This window comes from Ascaphus truei, chromosome 4 (genome assembly GCF_040206685.1).
Source record: "Ascaphus truei isolate aAscTru1 chromosome 4, aAscTru1.hap1, whole genome shotgun sequence".
In the NCBI taxonomy this organism is placed as follows: Eukaryota; Metazoa; Chordata; class Amphibia; order Anura; family Ascaphidae; genus Ascaphus; species Ascaphus truei.
Window position 1 is genome coordinate 225333555 of NC_134486.1, and position 21126 is coordinate 225354680.

The window sequence follows — 21126 nt, forward strand, 5'->3', positions numbered from 1 at the left end:
GAGAGGGAGTGGCTCAGTGAGTAAAAAGACACTGAGTGGCACTGAGAGTTTGAATCAGGGGAGCCTGCTCAATTCCCCGTGTCGGCTCCTTGTGACCTTGGGCAAGTCACTTTATCTCCCTGTGCCTCAGGCACCAAAAACATAGATTGTAAGCTCCACGGGGCAGGGACCTGTGCCTGCAAAATGTCTCTGTAAAGCGCTACGTATAACTAGCAGCGCTATACAAAAACATGCTATTATTATTATTATTATTATAAAACATGTGGATACATAGGAATTTTTAATAGGAGAGACTGCTTTCATGCTTTTCTTCACATGACTCAAGCTTTTCTCCCTGTTTTTAATGTGTTATATAGCTATTTTTGCACTTTGTGTTAAATATATTTGTGTTCAATATACTGTATATGCTAACATTCTAAACTATCTTTCTTGTGTAGATCTCTTTTTGGAGTTAGACCTAATGGGTCTAATCATTGACCAACAAAAAAAAGCATATGTTACAAATTGACATAGAGGTCAATGAAATTAAAGAGAAAATTGGTACATTAGATCAAACTGCTTTATTTAAAGAGAAAGATAAACATTTGCAGAGATAACTGGATAAACTCCAAAAAGAGATTATTGTACTAAAAGTTAAAAAGTACATTGGGGATGAGGAGGACTACAAGAATGGTCCTCCCAGAAAAAGAGGTCGAAACGAAGAAAACGGGGGAGAAGAGGCAAAAAAGAAACATCTCAAGAAAAGCAAGAGATAAGTAATATTTTTAATCCAAGTTCTAAAGTTTTAACGGAATCAGAAAAGTCTCTCATATCAAGGGGTCTTAAGTTTGCTCCCACTGTGGGTCCCAGCAACTTTGGCCTCTTTATAGATGCTCAGAGATTTTTTAAGAAAATTAACCATTAAATGTTTTTTTAGACAAAAGGAAGTCGAACTCAGAACAAGGGAGAATATAATGATAGATTCCCCCGGTGTTGTAACTGATCAACCATTAGAAGCAACACCATGCTTGCTACATTCTGGTTTGAAGTTGCCATCTGTTTTTTACCCAAAACATGTCAAGGGGAAGAACTTAGATGTCTTTTCCCAACTAGTACAAAAAGATTTTGATAAACTGATTTCGTCAGATAGCAGGTTTCACCACAATTTAAATAAAATGGAGAGAGAAGCTTTAAAAACCCTTAAAGAAGATACCAATGTGGTGATAAAACAGGCAGATAAGGGAGGGGGGTTGCCATCTTGAATTGGAGAGATTTTTTAAAGAATCAAATAGAATCCTGGGTGATGTCAATACGTATACACCACTTATAAAAGATCCTACATTGGATTTTTAAAGGATTTGAAAACTCTGCTAGACAGAGGGAATGGTGATGGAGTTCTAACGGATAAAGAATATAGTTTCCTTTATAGGGAACATCCTATAAGACCGATCTTCTATCACCTTCCCAAACTCCACAAGATTTTAATAACCCCCCCACCCCCCTCCCCCGGGAGACCCATTATAGCGGGCATTGACTCTTTGACGTCAAATCTATCTGCCTATATAGACACTTACCTGCAGAAGTATGTAACGAAGCATCTGTCGTATCTTAAAGATACAACGGACATCTTGCGTACTTTACAACATCAAGTGTGGGAGAAAGGTTGATCCTTGGCTAATCGCGATATAATCTCGCTCTACACCTCGATTGGTCACAGAGATGAACATGAATCCATATATCAAGTTTTATCTAGGGACTTGAATATGCCTCATGAACAGGCCAACTTCATTCTAGATGGAATTAAGTTCATTCTGGAACATAATTATTTTTTGTTTGAGGAGGTATTTTATCTCCAGAAGTGTGGCAACGCCATGGGTAACAAGTTCACACCTAGCTACGCAAATCTTTTCATGGGATCATGAGAAGAGGACTATATTTGGTCCATTGCAGAGCTTTGTGTGAGCTTGGTCCTATGACGGAGGTTCATAGACGACATATTTTTTATTTGGAGAGGTGATGAGGAGAGCGTGGTGAGGTTCATTCATTATCTGAATGACAATGAACGCAATCTTAAGTTCACTTGTGAGTATAGTCAAGATAGGGTGAATTTCCTTGATTTGACCATTCTAGTTGAGAATGGGTCCATCAGTACAAAGACTTTCTTTAAAGATGTAGATATAAATAACTACATAATACCATCCAGCTGTCACCACCCTAGTTGGCTCAGAAATGTGCCTTATGGTCAACTAAGGAGGATTAGGAGAAATTGTTCAAATATCGACAGTTTCAATGAACAATCCATTTTTCTTCAGAATAGATTTCGGGAGAAAAAAATGTAGTGGTAAAGTTATTCAGGATGCAGCGGATAAAGCCAAGGGCCTAGAAAGAAAATATCTCCTCAATGACAAAGTAAAGGAAACCCAGAAAATAAATTTGACTTCTCTTTTTTAACCAATTTTAATAGACAATCAGATAAAATTGTTAAAATTATAAGTAAACATTTGCATATTGTCAGGAATGACCCCATCTTAGGAGACATTGTTCCCGAACAACCGGTAGTGATTTTTAGAAAAGCGAATGCGCTTAAAATGAATTAGCACCCAGTCCATTGCCCAAACGTAAAAAAGAAGGTAATAGATAGCTATCACAAATTAAGGGGTTTTTCGATTACACAACACGTAAGGCGTGCAAGTTTAGATCCATAGATACATTTGGGTTCTCATCATATATTACCAAAGAGACATTTCAAATCAAACAAATGATTACGTGCAAAACAGATCATGTGGTATATATGATACAGTGCCCGTGTGGACTACAATACGTAGGGAAAACCACCAGGCCTGTAAAAACCCGCATTTTAGAGCAGATTGGGAATGTTAGAAGAGTGGTTACTACTCATCTACTATCGAGCCATTTCATCACAAAACATCAGGGAGACACATCAGACCTTACATTCACAGTTTTAGAACATGTACTACCCCATTGGAGGGGTGGGGATAGAAATGTGACACTGAAAAAAAAGAGAACGTTTTTGGATTTTTTCTTTAAAAACATTAGTCCCCCAGGGTTTAAATGTCGACTTTGAGTTCGGTGCTTTTTTGTAATGACATTATATGTATTTTTCTCTATTTAGAGATGTTACTATATATATATCCTTTGCAGATTTCATATATGTTGTCTGCAATATATACATATTTGTTAATGTATTTTATTGTATTTGATTTTAAGGTATATTTTAAGATCTCTTCCTACTGTTGTGGCAGCTTTTATTCTAACAAATCACCGTTTTTTACCTGGCTTGTTCCTGGAATGCGACGCTCTTCACCTGGCGCATGCCGCATTCATTTTGCGTTCCCAGCCACGGGTCATGCCCGGCTGACGCGCGGTTGATGCGTTTATTGATAATGGTTCGGATTTAATAGGCTGCAATGCTTCGCGTGTCCGCCAGATGGCAGATATTCATGAATTGTAATGCGCTTCAGTAATGTGTCGGCTTGCAGGTGTTTCGTTTAAAAAAGATACTGTACCACAGTGTGCCATTGTAACTTGGCCTTGAGACTGAAGGAAGAGTTGCCAAAATGTATCAATTTAGGCTTTTCATATTAAATAAAGACAAAGACCAGTTTCGGTTACAGTATTCTCCAGAGACCCGCCCGCCATGAGTGTTCAAGTGCAGCCCGCTTTCCAAAAACCCGACAGAAGTTACGCGTATTTGATATGGGCCGCGATTAATGCAACAGAGGATAAGATGGCAACAGTTGTTCAAATTTATCAGTATTTTATCGAAAACTATGACTTTTACAAATTTTCGCCAACTCCTCATACGTGGAAGCGTGCAATAAGGAAAAGGTTATGTAGCGATCCCTGTTTTCATCGTATTGAGCCACAATTTCTTGGAGGGTATTGGTGTGTATCACCGGATTTTTCCGGTATCTATGATCATGAAGGCGGCAAAAGGCGAAGGGTCGTGTTAAAACCAACTAAGAAATGACAGTCGCTGCCAAGCAATGCACCAGCACCAGCTTCCAATGACGGTCCCGCCGTCAGTGACAACCCTGAGCCTGAGGCTGAGCCGGATTTCGCGTGCAGTTTTGATGAAACTTGCATGTACCTAAGCAATTTCCAGCCTCACCAGCTGACTACAGGTGGACTAGTCCCGCTGCAAACTATCAACGTGGATGATCAAGAAAGCTGGACTGGCAGTGGACAGGCGCCGGCGCCAGCTGAATGGGAAATACTATGGTGAGTATTGTTGCCGTATTATTTTCTGTGTTTTTTTTATTTTGACAATACTATATAAATATCGGTGCGATTCCAAAGTAAAGCGATTCTCTTGTAAGCAATATCATTGGCTGAGCGGCTTCTACAGTACTGTACTGCAGATACTGCACAATTGGTGGAACGCTAGGCGCATGCGCATATGAACAGGAGAAAATTATTGGTGGGGCTGGCTGGGTACTTCTTTAGCGGGCTGACCATTACTGTACATTAAAACTTTTCTTTTTGTTTTTCCTCAGAAAAGAAAACGGCTAATGGGGGGATTTCGATGGATAATATCGCGTTGTGTGACAATGCCTGCACATTGCTGAATCGGATTTAAAACCCCACATCTACAATTTTTTTGCCCTTGTTCCGGCCGTACAGTATACTGTGTAATAAACCCGAAAAAATAAAACTATGCATTTATTCTACATGTACAGTATCATTTACATTATGTGTGTTCTACAGTATACAGTGCCAGGTTACTAACATCTATGGGCAAAATTAATTTTATTTCTAGGTGCCCTAGAACAGAAATTCCCACGCCAATTGGCCGTGAACTTGACCGAGGCCCTTGTTCCCACGCCAATTGCGCGATTACTCTGACTCCGTTCTGTTGCCACGAGAGGGTCGCTATTTGCCATGCAATCCTGCCTGACCGAATCTGAGCCCTCTAGGTTGAACAGAACCGGAGTTATGGGTTCCAGGTTTCTGCTCATTCTGACTTAGCCGTTTCAAAGTAGCGCGGCTTTCTCCGCCATTACAGTCAATGATAGGACCCTCCTCGCCGGCGTGACCCTTTCTCGTCGCCATTACTGGTCGGACCCTGTTGGGGTCAAGTGAGGGGGTTCCTAACATCTATAGGCAAAATGAATTTTATTTCTAGGTGCCCTAGAACAGAAGTTCCCACGCCAATTGCCCTAGTTCCCACGCCAATTGCGCGATCATTGCTCTTTTTTGACAATGTTGCCGATCTTGCGGATTTGCGGTCTGGCAGTAAAAAAACAGTGCGGTGAGCCTCGACATTTGTTACACTATCAAAGGAGCAAATGGAAACAATGTAAGACAAATCAACATGTTCTTTTATTGGTGGAGTCAGTCAGTACAAAAACATTTATTTACAAATACTGTACAATGTTGAAACATTTTAAGTGCACAGAAATTCAAAACATCGACAGTACAGTCCTAGAGGGCAGCAAACAGGGCAGGTTTTCAGGGCAACCTTGAAAACCGTGCCTATTTTCGGCCCCCAGGCATTGGAGTCGTGCATGTCCTGTGTAAAAAAACACACAACAACATCTCCTTTTTTTAAGTACAGCAGGTACTGTAGGGCAAAACACGTACAGTACAATACAGTTCAGCACAACAGTATGGTCTCACAGAAAGTCCTCCACATTGTCCATCCATGGCCGATGCCTTGCATGGCGCAAAACGCCATTAATGCAGTCTCGAACGCCTTTCATTACAGGATCTGTAACTGCATAAAAGTGCCGCAATTCCTCCACAATGTTTTTCCTTAAATTGACAGGAAGCGCCTTTTTTACGCGATTCCCATCTTAGTTCACTTTGAAGGCCCAGTCGCAGTACAACGAGTAGGGAACATGGTGCTTAAAAATGAACAAGGCATACTTGTGGGGTACACCAGCACTCTTCACCCTATACTTCTAACCTGAGCGCCAGTGGCAGATCGCACAGGGTGATGTTGGGCACCGTATCGATGCGAGCGGATGTAGGTCTTTTGGGAGCGGGTGTGCTTGAGGCGACGGGCGATGGTAGGTTGTCTGGGAGGAAGCTTTCCTCTGCTCTAGGTCGCCGTGTTGTCTCCGGGCGTGGTCTTGACGGGGTTGTCATGTCTTCCTCAATGGCATACATGTACACTACATCTTCTGGTGGAGAGGGTGCGCTTGGTGATGGAAGGGGGTCGAAGGTCCCATTCCTCACATCCATGTCACCCCCCTTCTCCGGTGTCGGGGAAACAGGGGCATTAGCACCGAGCAAATAATGTATGCCCGCTATGTCAGCCTCTATCTTCTCCATCCGTCGATCCATCCGTTGATCCATTTGAAGCATCCGTTGCTCCACATTTAGCATTGTCTCCAGATGCAGATCTATCTTTGCTAGCACAATAGAGTTCCCGGGGAGATCCACACTTATCCCATTCAGCATCCGGTCTAACGAGCTGCTTCTTGTGCATGGCATGTGAACATCTGGGGGGATGGGTGCAACGGAGGATGAGATGGGGGTTCCATGGACAGAAGCGGCATCGACATCGAGGAAGAGTGGAGGAGGTGACCTGTGGATACCCGGTAGAGGAGAAGCGGCAGGGTCGTCGAAGAGGGATGGGGAAAGTGACCTTTGGATTTCTGGGCGAGAAGCAGAGTCGTCCAAGAGCAGTGACCCGTGGATTTCAGAGGCGGTGGCATCGTCGGATGGAAGCGGAGAAGATGGGGGTGGAGAAGACGGGCTGAAGATTTCCGGGACAGCTACAGCAGAGTCGTTGAAGCATATGTGAGGAAGTGGTCTGCGGGTTCGATGGGTTGGCTGCCATTCGTTTTGCGTCGAGAGTACATCACCGTATATCTTCTTCACATAATGAAGCTTACGTCTAAGAAAACCCTTAGCCTTTGGGGTCAGCAGAAGGTTTTCTTTATTGGCCTTAGCCTGGCGCTTTTGCCTTGGCGTGGAAACAGCTGCCGCCTTTCGCTTTTTCAGCTTAACAGGCACGGCAGAGGCGAGTGGGTTCCTGCGTCCATAGAAACGGGGTTGCTCCATGGAAGCAGGTGGCACAATGCAGTATCTGGACAAGGGCAAGTTCAGATAAAGATCATCGAGTGGTGGGCTATGCAAAGTGTGTAACCTTTTATGCATGGCGACCAGGTACAGGTGTTGAAAGTGGGCATACTCTAATGTGAGTCATTACCGTATAAATACACCATCCATTTTGTGTATTGACTGCACATAGAATACACATCTACTAAACATCGAATATACATTCTTGTGTTTGTATTTCTTTGAACTCGCAGCAATGCCTGTTAAAAAGATTTCAAAGGAGCTCAGCATGCGAATTAAGGAGATGTACACGAGCGGACACCGAATTGCAGATATCCAGCGCTGGTTAGCTACTTCTGACCTCGTTGTGCCATCAACCACCGTGTGCTATCATGCATACGGAAAAAACAGAGACCGCAAAAGGGCACCAAGGGTAACTAACGCGTAAGTATATTTATAAAACTTAACAAAAAAAAAATATATAAAACTGTACGTGCTGTACTGTTCATACAGTACAGTACATCTACAGTACAGTTCTGTATCTACTGTAATACTGTTGTTATTTCTGTTGATTTATATTACAACATAGTTTGTATATTTATATTTATAGTACAACAGTATACATTTTTTGTATATTTCTATTTATCGTACAACGGTATATATAGGGTGTATATTTATATTTATATCACAACAGTATATATACTTTGTATATTTATATTTATAGTACAACAGTATATATATTTTGTATATTTATATTTATAGTACAACAGTATACATTTTTTGTATATTTAAATTTATCGTACAACGGTATATATAGGGTGTATATTTATATTTATATTACAACAGTATATATTTTTGGTATATTTATATTACAACATTATGGGCCTTTTTCAGAAAGCCTTGATAAGGCCCTTATCGAGCACTTACCGGCCAAAATGGGCACTCGTTTTCAGATAGCCTCGATAAGTGCTCGATAACGGCCTGTATCGACGCAAAATTTTATCTCCATCCGACATTCGCCGACTGAGCAGCGATCAGCTGCTTATCGACCATTTTCGGATGGTTGATAAACTCCCACTATTCAGAGACCCGCGAGTCGGGTGTCGCGGCCTATCGCAGCCCATCGCAGCCCTAAAAAACGATTTTCTCCCCAAATCCAATTCCCCACAAAATTGTTGGACAATTGGTGGGGAGATTGCCTCAATGAGCTGCAATGGGTTGGGACTTAGAAAAAATCAGGCCCTTTTCCTGCCTCGAATTAATGCCGGGGGTCTCCGGAGCTGATAGCCATTAATAGCAGCTCCGGACCCCCCGGCATGCATCCGAGGCAGGAAACATGCATGTACCGCAACTTCATTACCTTAGCGGCTAACCGCTAAGGCAATGAAGGGGTTAAACACCCGTGCCAGGCATACAGTAAGAAACATACAGTACAATACAATACTGTGGCTAGCGGGGGTGGGTGAAGGGGGAATTTGGCCCTTAGTGGCTGTTTAGGCATTGCGGGGGGTTGCGGGGGAAGTTAACCCCTTCATTACCTTAGCGGTTAATACCGCTAAGGTAATAAAGGTGTTAACCCAACCGCTACCCACCCGCAAGGTCTAAACACCCATCCTTAGGGCTAATACCCCCTTCACTCACCCGTGAGGCCTAAGCACCCACCTCTGGCCTATCAGATTAACAGCGGGGGTCCCTGGCAGTCCCATTCAAACTGAATTGGACTGCCAGGGATCCCTGCTGTGTTAATCCTATGGGTCGTTAGTCAATGCAGAAATGCCTTAAACGTGCCTCAAACTAGCCCAGAACATACCCAGCACATACCCAGAATGTAACCCGGCTAGTTTACGGCAAATGTTAGAATAAACGTTGCCTCTACTGTAAATGTGATGTCACAAGCCATATTTAAGGCCGTGACGCCTCATTTGAGCCTAAGAAGCCGACAAGACAGCATTGGCTGGGATTTAACATGGGGTTTTATGGATTGACAGATGAAGAAAGAAGATAAAGAACAACAAGAAATGGTTACAGATGAAGATAGAAGACGGTGAGTAAAGAAAGAAAAAAGAAGATTGGGGTACCTGAGCCGGATCCTGGTGGCGGATTGCATCGGATGCTGTTGGAGGCCTTCAAGGTACGTGAGCTTCCTGTTACCCCGGGAGTCGGAGGGCCACCGCTTCTAATGGTAAGTAAGATATTCAATGTTTGTAAATGTCTCTTTTTACAAATTTATTCTTTGGATGTGTTTTTTTATTTTTGGGGGGAGGCACATTGACTGATAATATATTAATCGATCCCTCTTTAGGGTACAGATTAATACATTATTATGCCAATATTTGGGGGGCATTTCTCGCTTGTTATTGCATTTATTGATGTGGATGTGATTGTTTGTTTATGGTTAATGTAAGAAAAGCTTTGCGATTGGTGTTCGCTTGTACTTAATGTTATATTATGTTAGCTAATGTGTTTTATGGATACTTCAGAGATAGTTTTAATGTATTTATTTGTCTTGTATTGTATTGTATTGTATGTCTTTATTTATATAGCGCCATTAATGTACATAGCGCTTCACAGTAGTAATACATGTGGTAATCGAATAAATAACAGATAATATAAATAACAGATCATGGGAATAAGTGCTTTAGACAAACATAACATTAAGGAAGAGGAGTCCCTGCCCCGAGGAGCTTACAATCTAATTGGTAGGTAGGGAGAACGTACAGAGACAGGAGGAGGTAGTTCTGGTAAGTGCGTCTACAGGGGGCCAAGCTTTATCTATCATGTGTTCAGAATGTTCACAGTGCTATTCGTATGCTTCTTTAAGCAAGTGTGTCTTAAGGTGGGTCTTAAAGGTGGATAGAGAGGGTGCTAGTCGGGTACTGAGGGGAAGGGCATTCCAGAGGTGTGGGGCAGTCAGTGAAAAAGGTTTAAGGCGGGAGAGGGCTTTAGATAAAAAGGGGGTAGAAAGAAGACATCCTTGAGCAGAACGCAAGAGTCGGGGTGGTGCATAGCGAGAAATTAGGGCTGAGATGTAAGGAGGGGCAGAAGAGTGTAAAGCTTTAAAAGTGAGGAGAAGAATGGAGTGTGAGATGCGGGATTTGATTGGAAGCCAGGAGAGGGATTTCAGGAGGGGAAATGCTGAGACAGATCTAGGAAAGAGTAGAGTGATTCTGGCAGCAGCATTTAGGATAGATTGTAGGGGAGACAGGTGAGAGGCAGGAAGGCCGGACAGCAGGAGGTTACAGTAATCAAGATGGGAGAGAATGATGGCCTGAGTCAGAGTTTTAGCAGTTGAGCAACAGAGGAAAGGGCGTATCTTTGTTATATTGCGGAGGAAAAAGCGACAAGTTTTAGAAATGTTTTGAATGTGAGGGGCGAATGTGAGAGAGGAGTCGAGTGTGACCCCTAGGCAGCGTGCTTGGGCTACTGGGTGGATGATCGTAGTTCCAACAGTAATGTGGAAGGAGGTAGTAGGGCCAGGTTTGGGAGGAAGTATGAGGAGCTCTGTTTTAGCCATGTTGAGTTTAAGGCGACGGAGGGCCATCCAGGATGATATAGCAGAGAGACATTCAGAAACTTTGGTCTGTATAGCAGGTGTAAGGTCAGGTGTTGAAAAGTATAATTGTGTGTCGTCAGCATAGAGGTGATATTTAAACCCAAAAGATGTTATTAGGTCACCTAGAGAGAGTGTGTACAGAGAAAAGAGAAGAGGTCCCAGGACAGAGCCCTGGGGTACCCCCACAGAGAGATCAATAGAGGAGGAGGAGGTGTTAGCAGAAGAGACACTGAAAGTACGATGGGAGAGGTAGGATGAGATCCAGGATAGAGCTTTGTTCCGAATACCAAGAGTATGGAGAATGTGAAGGAGAAGAGGGTGGTCCACGGTGTCAAATGCTGCAGAGAGGTCGAGTAATATGAGCAGAGTGTAATGACCTCTGTCTTTGGCAGCATGGAGGTCGTCAGTTATTTTAGTGAGGGCTGTTTCGGTGGAGTGAGCAGTGCGGAAGCCAGATTGTAGAGGGTCTAGGAGAGAATAGGTGTTGAGAAAATGGAGCAAGCGAGAGAATACAAGACGTTCAAGGAGTTTAGAGGCAAAAGGCAGGAGGGAGACAGGTCGATAGTTAGAAAGACAGGTAGGGTCAAGCTTGCTGTTTTTGAGTAATGGTATGACTGTTGCATGTTTGAAGGAGGATGGAAAGGTTCCAGAGCAGAGGGAGGAGTTAAAAATGTGTGTGAGCATAGGGATTATAGTAGGAGCAAGAGGTTTAAGGAGATGGGAGGGAATGGGGTCAAGAGGGCAAGTGGTAGAGGGAGAAGTGGCGATCAACAGCGACACATCCTCCTCTGAGACAGTGGAAAAAGAGTCAAGGAAGGCAGGAGGAGAGTTAGGAAGAGGTGTAGGATGGGAAGAAGAAACAGAGGGGATGTTCTGACGTATGGATTCCACCTTTTCTTTAAAATAGTCAGCAAAGTCCTGAGCGGAGATGGAGGAAGGAGAGGCAGCTGAGGGTGGTTTGAGTAGAGTATCAAAGACAGAGAACAGTCGGCGTGGGTTAGACTTGTGCATGTTGATTAGTGCAGAAAAGTAGGCTTGTTTAGCTTGCGAGAGGGCAGAGTTGAAACAGGATAGCATAAATTTGTAGTGAAGGAAGTCTGCGAGAGTGTGAGACTTCCTCCAGAGGCGTTCAGAGGAACGAGTGGAGGAACGCAGCATGCGTGTGTGGGAATTTAGCCAGGGTCTAGGGTTAGAAGGGCGAGTGCGGCAGAGAGAAAGTGGGGCATGTAGATCAAGAGAGGAGGACAAGACAGAGTTGTAGTTCCTGACCAGGTTGTCGGGGTCTGTAGCAGAGCTGAGAGAGGAGAGGGAGGAGCGTAAAGTGGACTCAAAGTCAGGTAAGTGAATAGAGCGCAGGTTTCTGCAGAATCGGGGTGTAGATGGAGGTGGAGAAGGGGAGAAGCGAGATAGAGAGAATGAGATGAGATGATGGTCAGAGAGAGGAAAAGGGGAAATGGAGAAATCGGAGAGAGAGAAGTTCTTAGTGAAAACCAGTTCTAAGTAGTGGCCATCCTTGTGGGTGCTGGCTGCAGTCCACTGTTGAAGGCCAAAAGAAGAGGTTAGAGAAAGAAAGCGGGAAGCCCAAGGGAGAGAGGGGTCATCAATGTGGCAATTGTATCCCTCTGCATTGAAATGTCCCGCGTCACGTGACCGGGACATTTACTTGCATAGGAGATACCGGCACCCCATAAAGGTGCCTGTATCTCGGGAAGCAGGGGGTCCCCGGACATAAAACCAACGTGGTTCAGCTCCGGAGACCCCCTGCACCTCTACACTATTAAAGAAATGTATATTTAAATAAATAATTTTTGGGCGACATTTCAGCTGGGAGAGGCGGCTATCACTGGTATTCGAGCCTTTCTGAATACCGTGATAGCAACGCCCAAAAAAAAAACATTTTAAATTCCCTGGCGATTTTTTTTATGAACCCTCTCTGAATAAGGCCCTATATTTATATACAATGTATATTGCTGCATATTAATAAAACAATATATTTTCTTTACATTGTAGGGAGACAACTCTTCTGGTGGACAAAATAAGTGAGGAGAATGATGAGAGGAGTGCATTAAGGGTTAAAAACACTCTGCAGGAAAAGCACAATCTGACTGTATCTGAGACCAGCATAAAGAAGATGAGACGCAGCATTGGATGGAAATATGGACGTGTGAGGTTAGTACTGGACAGTACAGGAGGTAAAAGTGTTGTTTAGCAAACTGTACTGTACTGTGCCGCTAAAATTTTTTATTCCTTGTCATTACAGAGCGTACCCCATGATACGGGACGCAAACAAAATCAAAAGAGTGGTCCAGGCTCAGGCATGGATCGACAGTGGGGATACTTTCCAGGATTGCATCGTCACTGATGAGTCTACTGTGTCGCTGGAGAGATTTGCAAGCTTTGCATTCCACAAAAAAGGCCGCATATCTTTGAAGCCGCGGCCAAAACACCCTGTAAAGCTGCATGTGTGGGGTGCCATCTCTAGGCGTGGACCGGGTTGCATTGTCATCTTTGAAGGTAACATTTATCAAATATAATATCGCCTAATGCACTGTACTTTACTAGTGTTGCCTTACTGTATGCACTGTACTGTACTATTGTGCACTTTTCTTTTCTTGCTATAGGAATCATTAATAAAGCTTTCTTCCAAGACAACATTGTGCCCGAGATAGTGCAATACATCACACGCGACTTCCTCAATGGTCACCGCTTCTACCAGGACAACGATCCGAAGCACACCGCTTCAACGGCGCATATCCTTGAGCGCGGCATCAACTGGGTGAAGACGCCAGCGGAGTAAATGCAGTAAACCGTGTCCCATTTTTGTTCCCCACTATATTTAGCTCTTAAACCAATTGTCCTTTTTTTCCAATGACAGATCGCCAGACTTCAATCCGATCGAAATGGTCTGGCATCAGCTGAAGGACCATATCCGGAAAGTGGCGAAACCCTCCAAAAAGGACGAGTTGTTGAAAGGCATAATGAGTTTTTGGAACGATGTACTCGCCGTGGAACGCTGCAATAAATATATAGACCATATTGCCACTGTGTTGCCCATTGTCATCGCGCGTAATGGGCAAGCATCAGGAAAGTAGTACTGTGCTGTAGTATTGTAAGTACAGTATGATACAGGTAAGTATGGCACAGATTTTTTTCTTTCCAGATAGTCAGAGTATACAGTAGTTAGTTTTTTCTTTACAGAGAGAGCGGCACCAGCCATCAGGTTACAGTACATAGAATTTAACAGTAGTCAGAGTATACAGTAGTTCCAGTATACAGTAGACTAGTTTGACAGTACAACAGTAACTGCCTACTAACTGCTCAATTTTTTTCTTTCCAGAGAAAGCAGCACCAGCCACCTACAGTAGTTCTACACATCACACAATGCCATAATACAGTATGCACATACAGTACAGTAACTGCACTAATTTTTTGTTTTCTTGTCGTTTCAGGAAAAAAGGGTGGCCTGGGGGGAGGTGGGTTTTTGTGTCCAGTCTAATCTGTTTGTACAGTTAAATGTACAGTATATAAACAGCAGTAATGATGTACACAAAACCTCTCCTCTCTCAATGAACTACTGTACTGTAGACAGAATGAGGAAAAGATAAAGACGGAAAAAAAATATTACTATACAGTATATACAGTATATATATTATACGTACATTACAGTATATATTATTAAATAATATTCTTATAAATGTGCATTATTCATGTTTCCCCATGTTTTACAAATGTTTTCTAAATGGTTATCCAATTTCCATCTGCCAAAAGAACTTAATAAAGACTGCATTACAGTATGTATTATTCATGATTATTTTTATATTTGTATTTTTTGGGTCCTGACAAAATAAAATAAATATTTATTCACTTTCCTGCTAATCATAATCATTGACAACAACCACACCCCCCCCCCGACATTATAAGAATGAATGACAAAACAACATGAATCAGTTAATGTTTTTTTTACTCTCAATTCTCACAATGCTGTGCACATCAGATTTACATTTCAAATTCGAGAGGGGATTTTCCAAAGCGCCAATGTAAACAAAGCCTCTAAGGGTTGGGGGGGGGGGTGTGATTACACGCAGGCACACTGAGGCTTTGTAGCTCGGCTATGGACGGATTAAGAACACAATAGCAATATTCAGAAGATTAACGACTCTGTGGAGAGAGGGGGTTGGTAGGGTAGGGTGACTCATGCGCTGTAAGCAGCAAGCTCCCATCTCTAAAAGGATTAGAGTACACGCAGGCGCAGTCAGCTGATTAACGCTTGGCTAGGGACGGATTAAAAACACAATGACTAAAGTACAGTAACTGCAGGAAATGAATGACTCTGGAGGTGTGTGGCTAAAATAGTTAACAGTACTGTAATTTCAAAAGGCAGTTCATCATAATAATTTGATCAATAAACCCCCAAATACAACCCCCAAATACAGTACATAAAAAGCAAGTCACTTTAACTCCCTGTGCCTCAGGCACCAAAAACAAACAGTAGATTTTCTATATATATATATTATTAATTAATATTCATATAAATGTCCATTTTTCATGTATCTCCATGTTTTACAAATGTTTTGTAAATGTTTCTCCGATTTCAATCTGCCAGAAGAATTTAATAAAGGCTGCAGTATGTAATATTCATGATTATTTTTATCTTTATATTTTTTTCCCCTGATGAAATATAATAAATATTTATTCACATTCCTGGTTATCGTAATCATTGACAACAACCAACCCCCCCCCCCCCCCGACAGTATAGTGTAAGAATAAATGAAAAAAACAACACGAATCAGTTAATGTTTTTTTTACTCTCAATTCTCACAATGTTGTGCACATCAGATTTACATTTCAAATTCTAAAGGGGATTTTCCAAAGCGTCACCGTAAACAAAGCCTCTAAGGGTTGGGGGGGGGAATGGTGTGATTACACGCAGGCACACTGAGGCTGTGTAGCTCGGCTATGGACGGATTAAGAACACAATGGCAATATTCAGAAGATTAACGACTCTGTGGAGAGAGGGGGTTGGTAGGGTAGGGTGACTCATGCGCTGTAACCAGCAAGCTCCCATCTCTAAAAGGATTAGAGTACATGCAGGCGCAGTCAGCCGATTGACCCTTGGCTAGGGATGGATTAAAAACACAATGACTACAGTAACTGCAGAAAATGAGCAAAGCGTTGTTGTGTGTTTTCTTACACAGGACATGCACGACTCCAGTCCCTGAGGGCCGCAAACAGGCATGGTTTTCAAGGTTGCCCTGAAAACCTGCCCTGTTTGCTGCCCTCTAGGACTGTACTGGTGCAATTTCAACCCACAGAACGGATTATTTTAGTTATATTTATATATTTATATTTTAAAGATATAAAAGAATGTACTTTATTGTATTTAAAACATGTGACTGTAAACCATACTGACTGACAAATGTTTTCCCATATGTACTGTAGCAGTAAACCATACAATTGTTGATGTTTTGAATTGCTGTGCACTTAAAATGTTTCAACATTGTACAGTATTTGTAAATAAATGTTTTTGTACTGACTCCACCAATAAAAGAACATGTTGATTTGTCTTACATTGTTTCCATTTGCTCCTTTGACAGTGTAACAAATGTCGAGGCTTACTGCACTGTTTTTTTACTGCCAGACCGCAAAGCCGCAAGATCGGCAACATTGTCAAAAAAGAGCAATGATCGCGCAATTGGCATGGGAACTAGGGCAATTGGAGTGGGAACTTCTGTTCTAGGGCACCTAGAAATAAAATTCATTTTGCCTATAGATGTTAGGAACCCCCTCACTTGACCCCAACAGGGTCCGACCAGTAATGGCGACGAGAAAGGGTCACGCCGGCGAGGAGGGTCCTATCATTGACCGTAATGGCGGAGAAAGCCGTGCTGCTTTGAAACGGCTAAGTCAGAATGAGCAGAAACCTGGAACCCATAACTCTGGTTCTGTTCAACCTAGAGGGCTCAGATTCGGTCACCATGTAGTCCTAGTTCAGGCAGGCTTGCATGGCAAATAGCGACCCTCTCGTGGCAACAGAATGGAGTCAGGGTAATTGCGCAATTGGCGTGGTAACTAGGGCCTCGGTCAAGTTCACGGCCAATTGGCGTGGGAACTTCTGTTTTAGGGCACCTAGAAATAAAATTCATTTTGCCCATAGATGTTAGGAACCCTCTCACTTGACCCCGACAGGGTCCGACCAGTAATGGCGACGAGAAAGGGTCACGCCGGCGAGGAGGGTCCTATCATTGACCGTAATGGCGGAGAAAGCCGTTTCAAACCAGCGCGGCTAAGTCAGAATGAGCAGAAGGTATTAGACTTCAAAAAGAACAGCTCGCAAACGCCCCCATGAGTTTTTACACGGCATTGCAGTATTGCAGACAGCGAGAATAAAATGCTTAAATCACGGCCGCGAAAATAACGCAATTCACTCCGGGCGAAAACGACACAAAATGGCACATAACCGGGATAATCTGAAATTCGCGGAGCTAGCCGAGTTAGAATATAAGGTGCCACCACTGTATGTGGACTTAGGCATAGATATTATAGCATATTTCCATCTGTCATAATATTAATAATGTTTCTTTATTCCTGTTTTTTTTTTGAGATTCATCAATAGACATTCTATTAGTACATATGCATAGCTCTTCTGTTTGGGCACAGTAAGATAGTTATGAAGATATGTGCACTGACTTAGCTATTCGTCATCATTGTATGACCTTTTTATCTGATTTTCTAGTGTATTTTTACGATATAAAGGAGAATCTTTTTATTATTATATAAAGTATTTTTATTATATTCAATATATTTCATTATATAAAATTATTGTGTTTACATTTATGGTATGTATTTTCCGTCTATGTGCGCATCCATAGCGCTTTCTATTGGGTGGAGGGATTTCTGTCAATTAACCTATGGTAGGAGAGTTTATTGTTAGACTACTGGGTATATATAGACTCATTTAGTAGGATGTAGCCACTCCTGACGAAGCCGTCATTCAGAACTGTGAAACGCGTTGAGCGTTACTCATAGACCAGATCCAGAGGGAGAGGCAGCGTTGGAATACCCTTTGACGTCAGTTCCGGTGGGGCGGAAGACCGGAAGTGACGCATCGGCTCTAGCGTGGTATTTATTCATCTATCCTGTGAAACTGTTATCTATCTTCTTACATGTGGCTGTGGAAAACAATATGTGGGGCGTACGATACGTTTTCTCAAACAACGAATCCAGGAGCATTTGAGACTAATTAAAAAGGGAGACCTCAACCATCCTGTCTCAAAACATGCTGCATCATGCCCTATGTGTAAAGCGGAATTATTTACATTTAAAGGTATCGAACATATTCCGCCGCATATTAGAGGTGGAGATCGGGTAAAGAGACTTGATAGAAGAGAGATGCACTGGATCTTCACTCTACACTCAACACAGTAGAGAGGAATCCTCCAAAAAGGTAGGTGAAGCAGAGCACAGCCGTGCTTGTAAGGGATATAGCAGGATAACAGCCAGTAGGATAAAAAGCTTCTTTATTAGGACAACATGGTGCAGACAGGAAAGACTCTTACGCATTTCACGCCACGATTGGCGAAGCGCAATCAAGGCAGGAGAGAGCAGGGTAATCCAGTACAAGCAGAGTTCAAGCCAGGGAGATCCAAGAACAAGCAGGAGCAGGAACAAATATTGAAAAATACAGGAGAGCCAAGCATAGGACTGCACACACAAAGGTGACAAGAAACTATGCAGAGCAATGAGCTAGAGGACAGACAGGGGTTATAAAGGAGGGAACACCAATGGGAGAAAGAGGAGGAGCAGAGGGTGAAGTGAGAAGCAGCAGGGATAGGTGAGAAGGAGAGAGGGAGGAGACAGGTGAACCAGAGAGAGATGAAGGAATCGGAGCCAGTGTTCCTATGCAATGCTCACAGGGAACAGCCATGCAGTACAAACAATGAATTGCTTCCAAATCATACAGCACAATGTAGTTATATCCTTGCCACTAGTAACCCTTAAAGCCACTCTTTGTGGACTCCCACTAACCTCTGTATAAGGTATATTTTGTATGGGTGTCACAGGCCATGGGTAAAGTGCAAATAGGAAAAAGGAAACTCACAAGTCTCTTGAGATCCAGGTGCTGCAGGGCGTGCTCCTACCGGGTTGGTATACAATGCAGAAGTTTCTTGGGTGGCAGTGCAGCTGCCTTTGAAAAATCGTGGGACCAAAATTGCAAGTAAACTGGGTACAAAACGTTTATTAGCACATAAAAACCAGCAACAGACAAACTCTGACGCGTTTCAGCCGCCAAGGGCCTTTGTCAAAGAGTTATTGACAAAGGCCCTTGGCGGCTGAAACGCGTCAGAGTTTGTCTGTTGCTGATTTTTATGTGCTAATAAACGTTTTGTACCCAGTTTACTTGCAATTTTGGTCCCACGATTTTTCAAAGGCAGCTGCACCGCCACCCAAGAAACTTCTGCATTGTGAACCAGAGACAGAGATAGCTTGTACAGCATGGGAAGCGGAGCCAGAGGTCTGGGAAGGTTTACAAGAGGAGCATGTGCGCGTGCCCTCTGTAAAGTTAGGGTGCGCTCGACCAGGCTGTGTCAAGAGGCGCGCGGAGCGACGCGCCTTGGGGGCACCCACCGAGGGAGGAGAGAGAACCGGAGAAGAGACTACAGGAGGTAAGGGGACCGGAGGGGAGGCAGAGGGAGGCCGTGAGCAGGGAGTACTGCGGAGGGGATCGGGAGTTTGCGAACATGTGCGCGCCCTGTGGGGAACGCGCTCAGACGCTGGGAGAGCGTCGGGATGCCGCAGAGGGACGGATGCAGGAGGAGGAAGGGGAAACAGAGCAAGGAGGCAAGGAAGGTATATCAGAGGCAGGAGGAAGCACAGCACCAGGGACACATGGAGAGGAAGGAATTCCCTGAACTGTCACAGTATCCCCCCCTTGAGGATCGATCTCCGGGCGATCCTGCCATGGCTTCTGGGGAAATTTCTGATGGAATTGCCGGAGGAGTCTGGGAGCATGAATGTGACATGACGGAATCCATGAACGCTCCTCTGGGCCATACCCCTTCCAATGGACGAGGAACTGCAGTTTATTTCTGGACCAACGGCAGTCAATTATGGAGTGAATTTCGTATACTTGCTGTCCGAGAGTGGTCACCGGGTTGGGTTTTCGGAAACGGTCCGGGAAGTGAGAGCTCTGGATCAAAGGTTTGAGTAGGGATACATGGAATACGGAAGGAATCCTCATGGTGGGAGCAAGTGCCAACCGGTATGCGACCGGATTGATCTTCTCTAATATCTTGAAGGGGCCCAAAAATCTCGGAGACAATTTTGGAGACGTGGTCTTGAGCCTTATATTTTTTGAGGACAACCACACTCTGTCTCCGGGTTTGAACGAAGGGCCCGGTTGACGACGTCGATCTGCCTTTGTTTTTTGTCTTGAGACGGCAGTTTGTAGGGTCTTAAGGATCCTCCTCCAAGAATTCTGAAGGGTAGAAACATGAGTGCTCTGCAGGAATGCCAGACGGGGGGGGGGGGGTTGAGGAGAGGGGAAGACTTCTAGGGTGAAAACCAAAATTAATGAAGAAAGGGGACTCTTGCGTAGATTCATTTTTAAGAGAGTTGATAGCAAATTCGGCCCATGGTAGCAGATCCAACCAGTTGTCTTGAGATTCGGAAACGAAACATCTGAAATACTGCTCTAAGGTCTGATTCATCCTTTCTGTCTGACCATTGGTCTGAGGGTGATATCCAGAAGAAAAAAGAAGGGAAATCCCAAGTCTCTGGGAAAACGCACGCCAGAACTTTGAGATGAATTGAGAACCTCTGTCAGAAACAATAGAAATGGGAACACCGTGTAATCTGAAAATTTCCTTGGAAAAAATATCGGCCAAAGTAGCAGAATTAGGAAAACCCTTAAGGGGAATAAAGTGTGAGTGTTTAGAAAATATGTCTACAACAACAAGAATGGTATTCATTCCCTTAGAATTTGGTAGTTCGACAATGAAGTCCATAGAGATGTGTTTCCAAGGTTGCTCCGGAATGGGAAGAGGCATGAGAAGACCCGAAGGTTTGTGATGGGCAGATTAACTCTGGGCACATACCGGACAAGCACTAGTGAAATCAAAAATGTCCTTGTTCATCTTAGGCCACCAAAAGGTCCATTTAATAAGATCCGCTGTCCTCTTGAAGCCTCGATGACCGGCCGATCTAGAAGAATGTCCCCAAAGTAAGATCTTGTGGCGAAATCATGGAGCTGCATATAAGCAGCCCTCTGGTACCCTGAACCTGCTGGGAAAGTGAACCTGGGCTTTGTTGATTTCCTCCAACACATCAAAATTATTGGCAGAGATTATGCACTTGGCAGGAAGAATGGGTTCCGTGGACTCATTGGATTCGTTCTCCGTGGCGAACTGGTGAGAGAGAGCGTCTGCTTTGATATTTTTGGTACCCGGAATATACGAAATGGTATAGTTGAAACGGAAAAAAAAGAGACCAACGGGCCTGACGGGATCCTAATCGTCGAGCCCCCTCGATATACAGCAAATTGTTGTGGTCGGTGAGGATGGCAATAG

At 43.5% G+C, this 21126-nt stretch overlaps 1 protein-coding gene across 6 annotated transcripts in view; it reads right to left on the minus strand.

Annotated features, from left to right (window-relative positions):
* Nucleotides 1-21126, minus strand: part of IPCEF1 (interaction protein for cytohesin exchange factors 1) — a 246559-nt gene that overhangs the window by 193247 nt on the left and 32186 nt on the right. The window contains exon 2 of one of the 6 annotated variants that reach the window (XM_075596932.1): nucleotides 9087-9184. The exons of the other annotated variants lie outside the window; for them this stretch is intronic. The gene's annotated coding sequence lies outside the window, so the exon portion shown is untranslated. The remainder of the gene's footprint in view (nucleotides 1-9086; nucleotides 9185-21126) is intronic. 6 annotated transcript variants of the gene reach the window in all.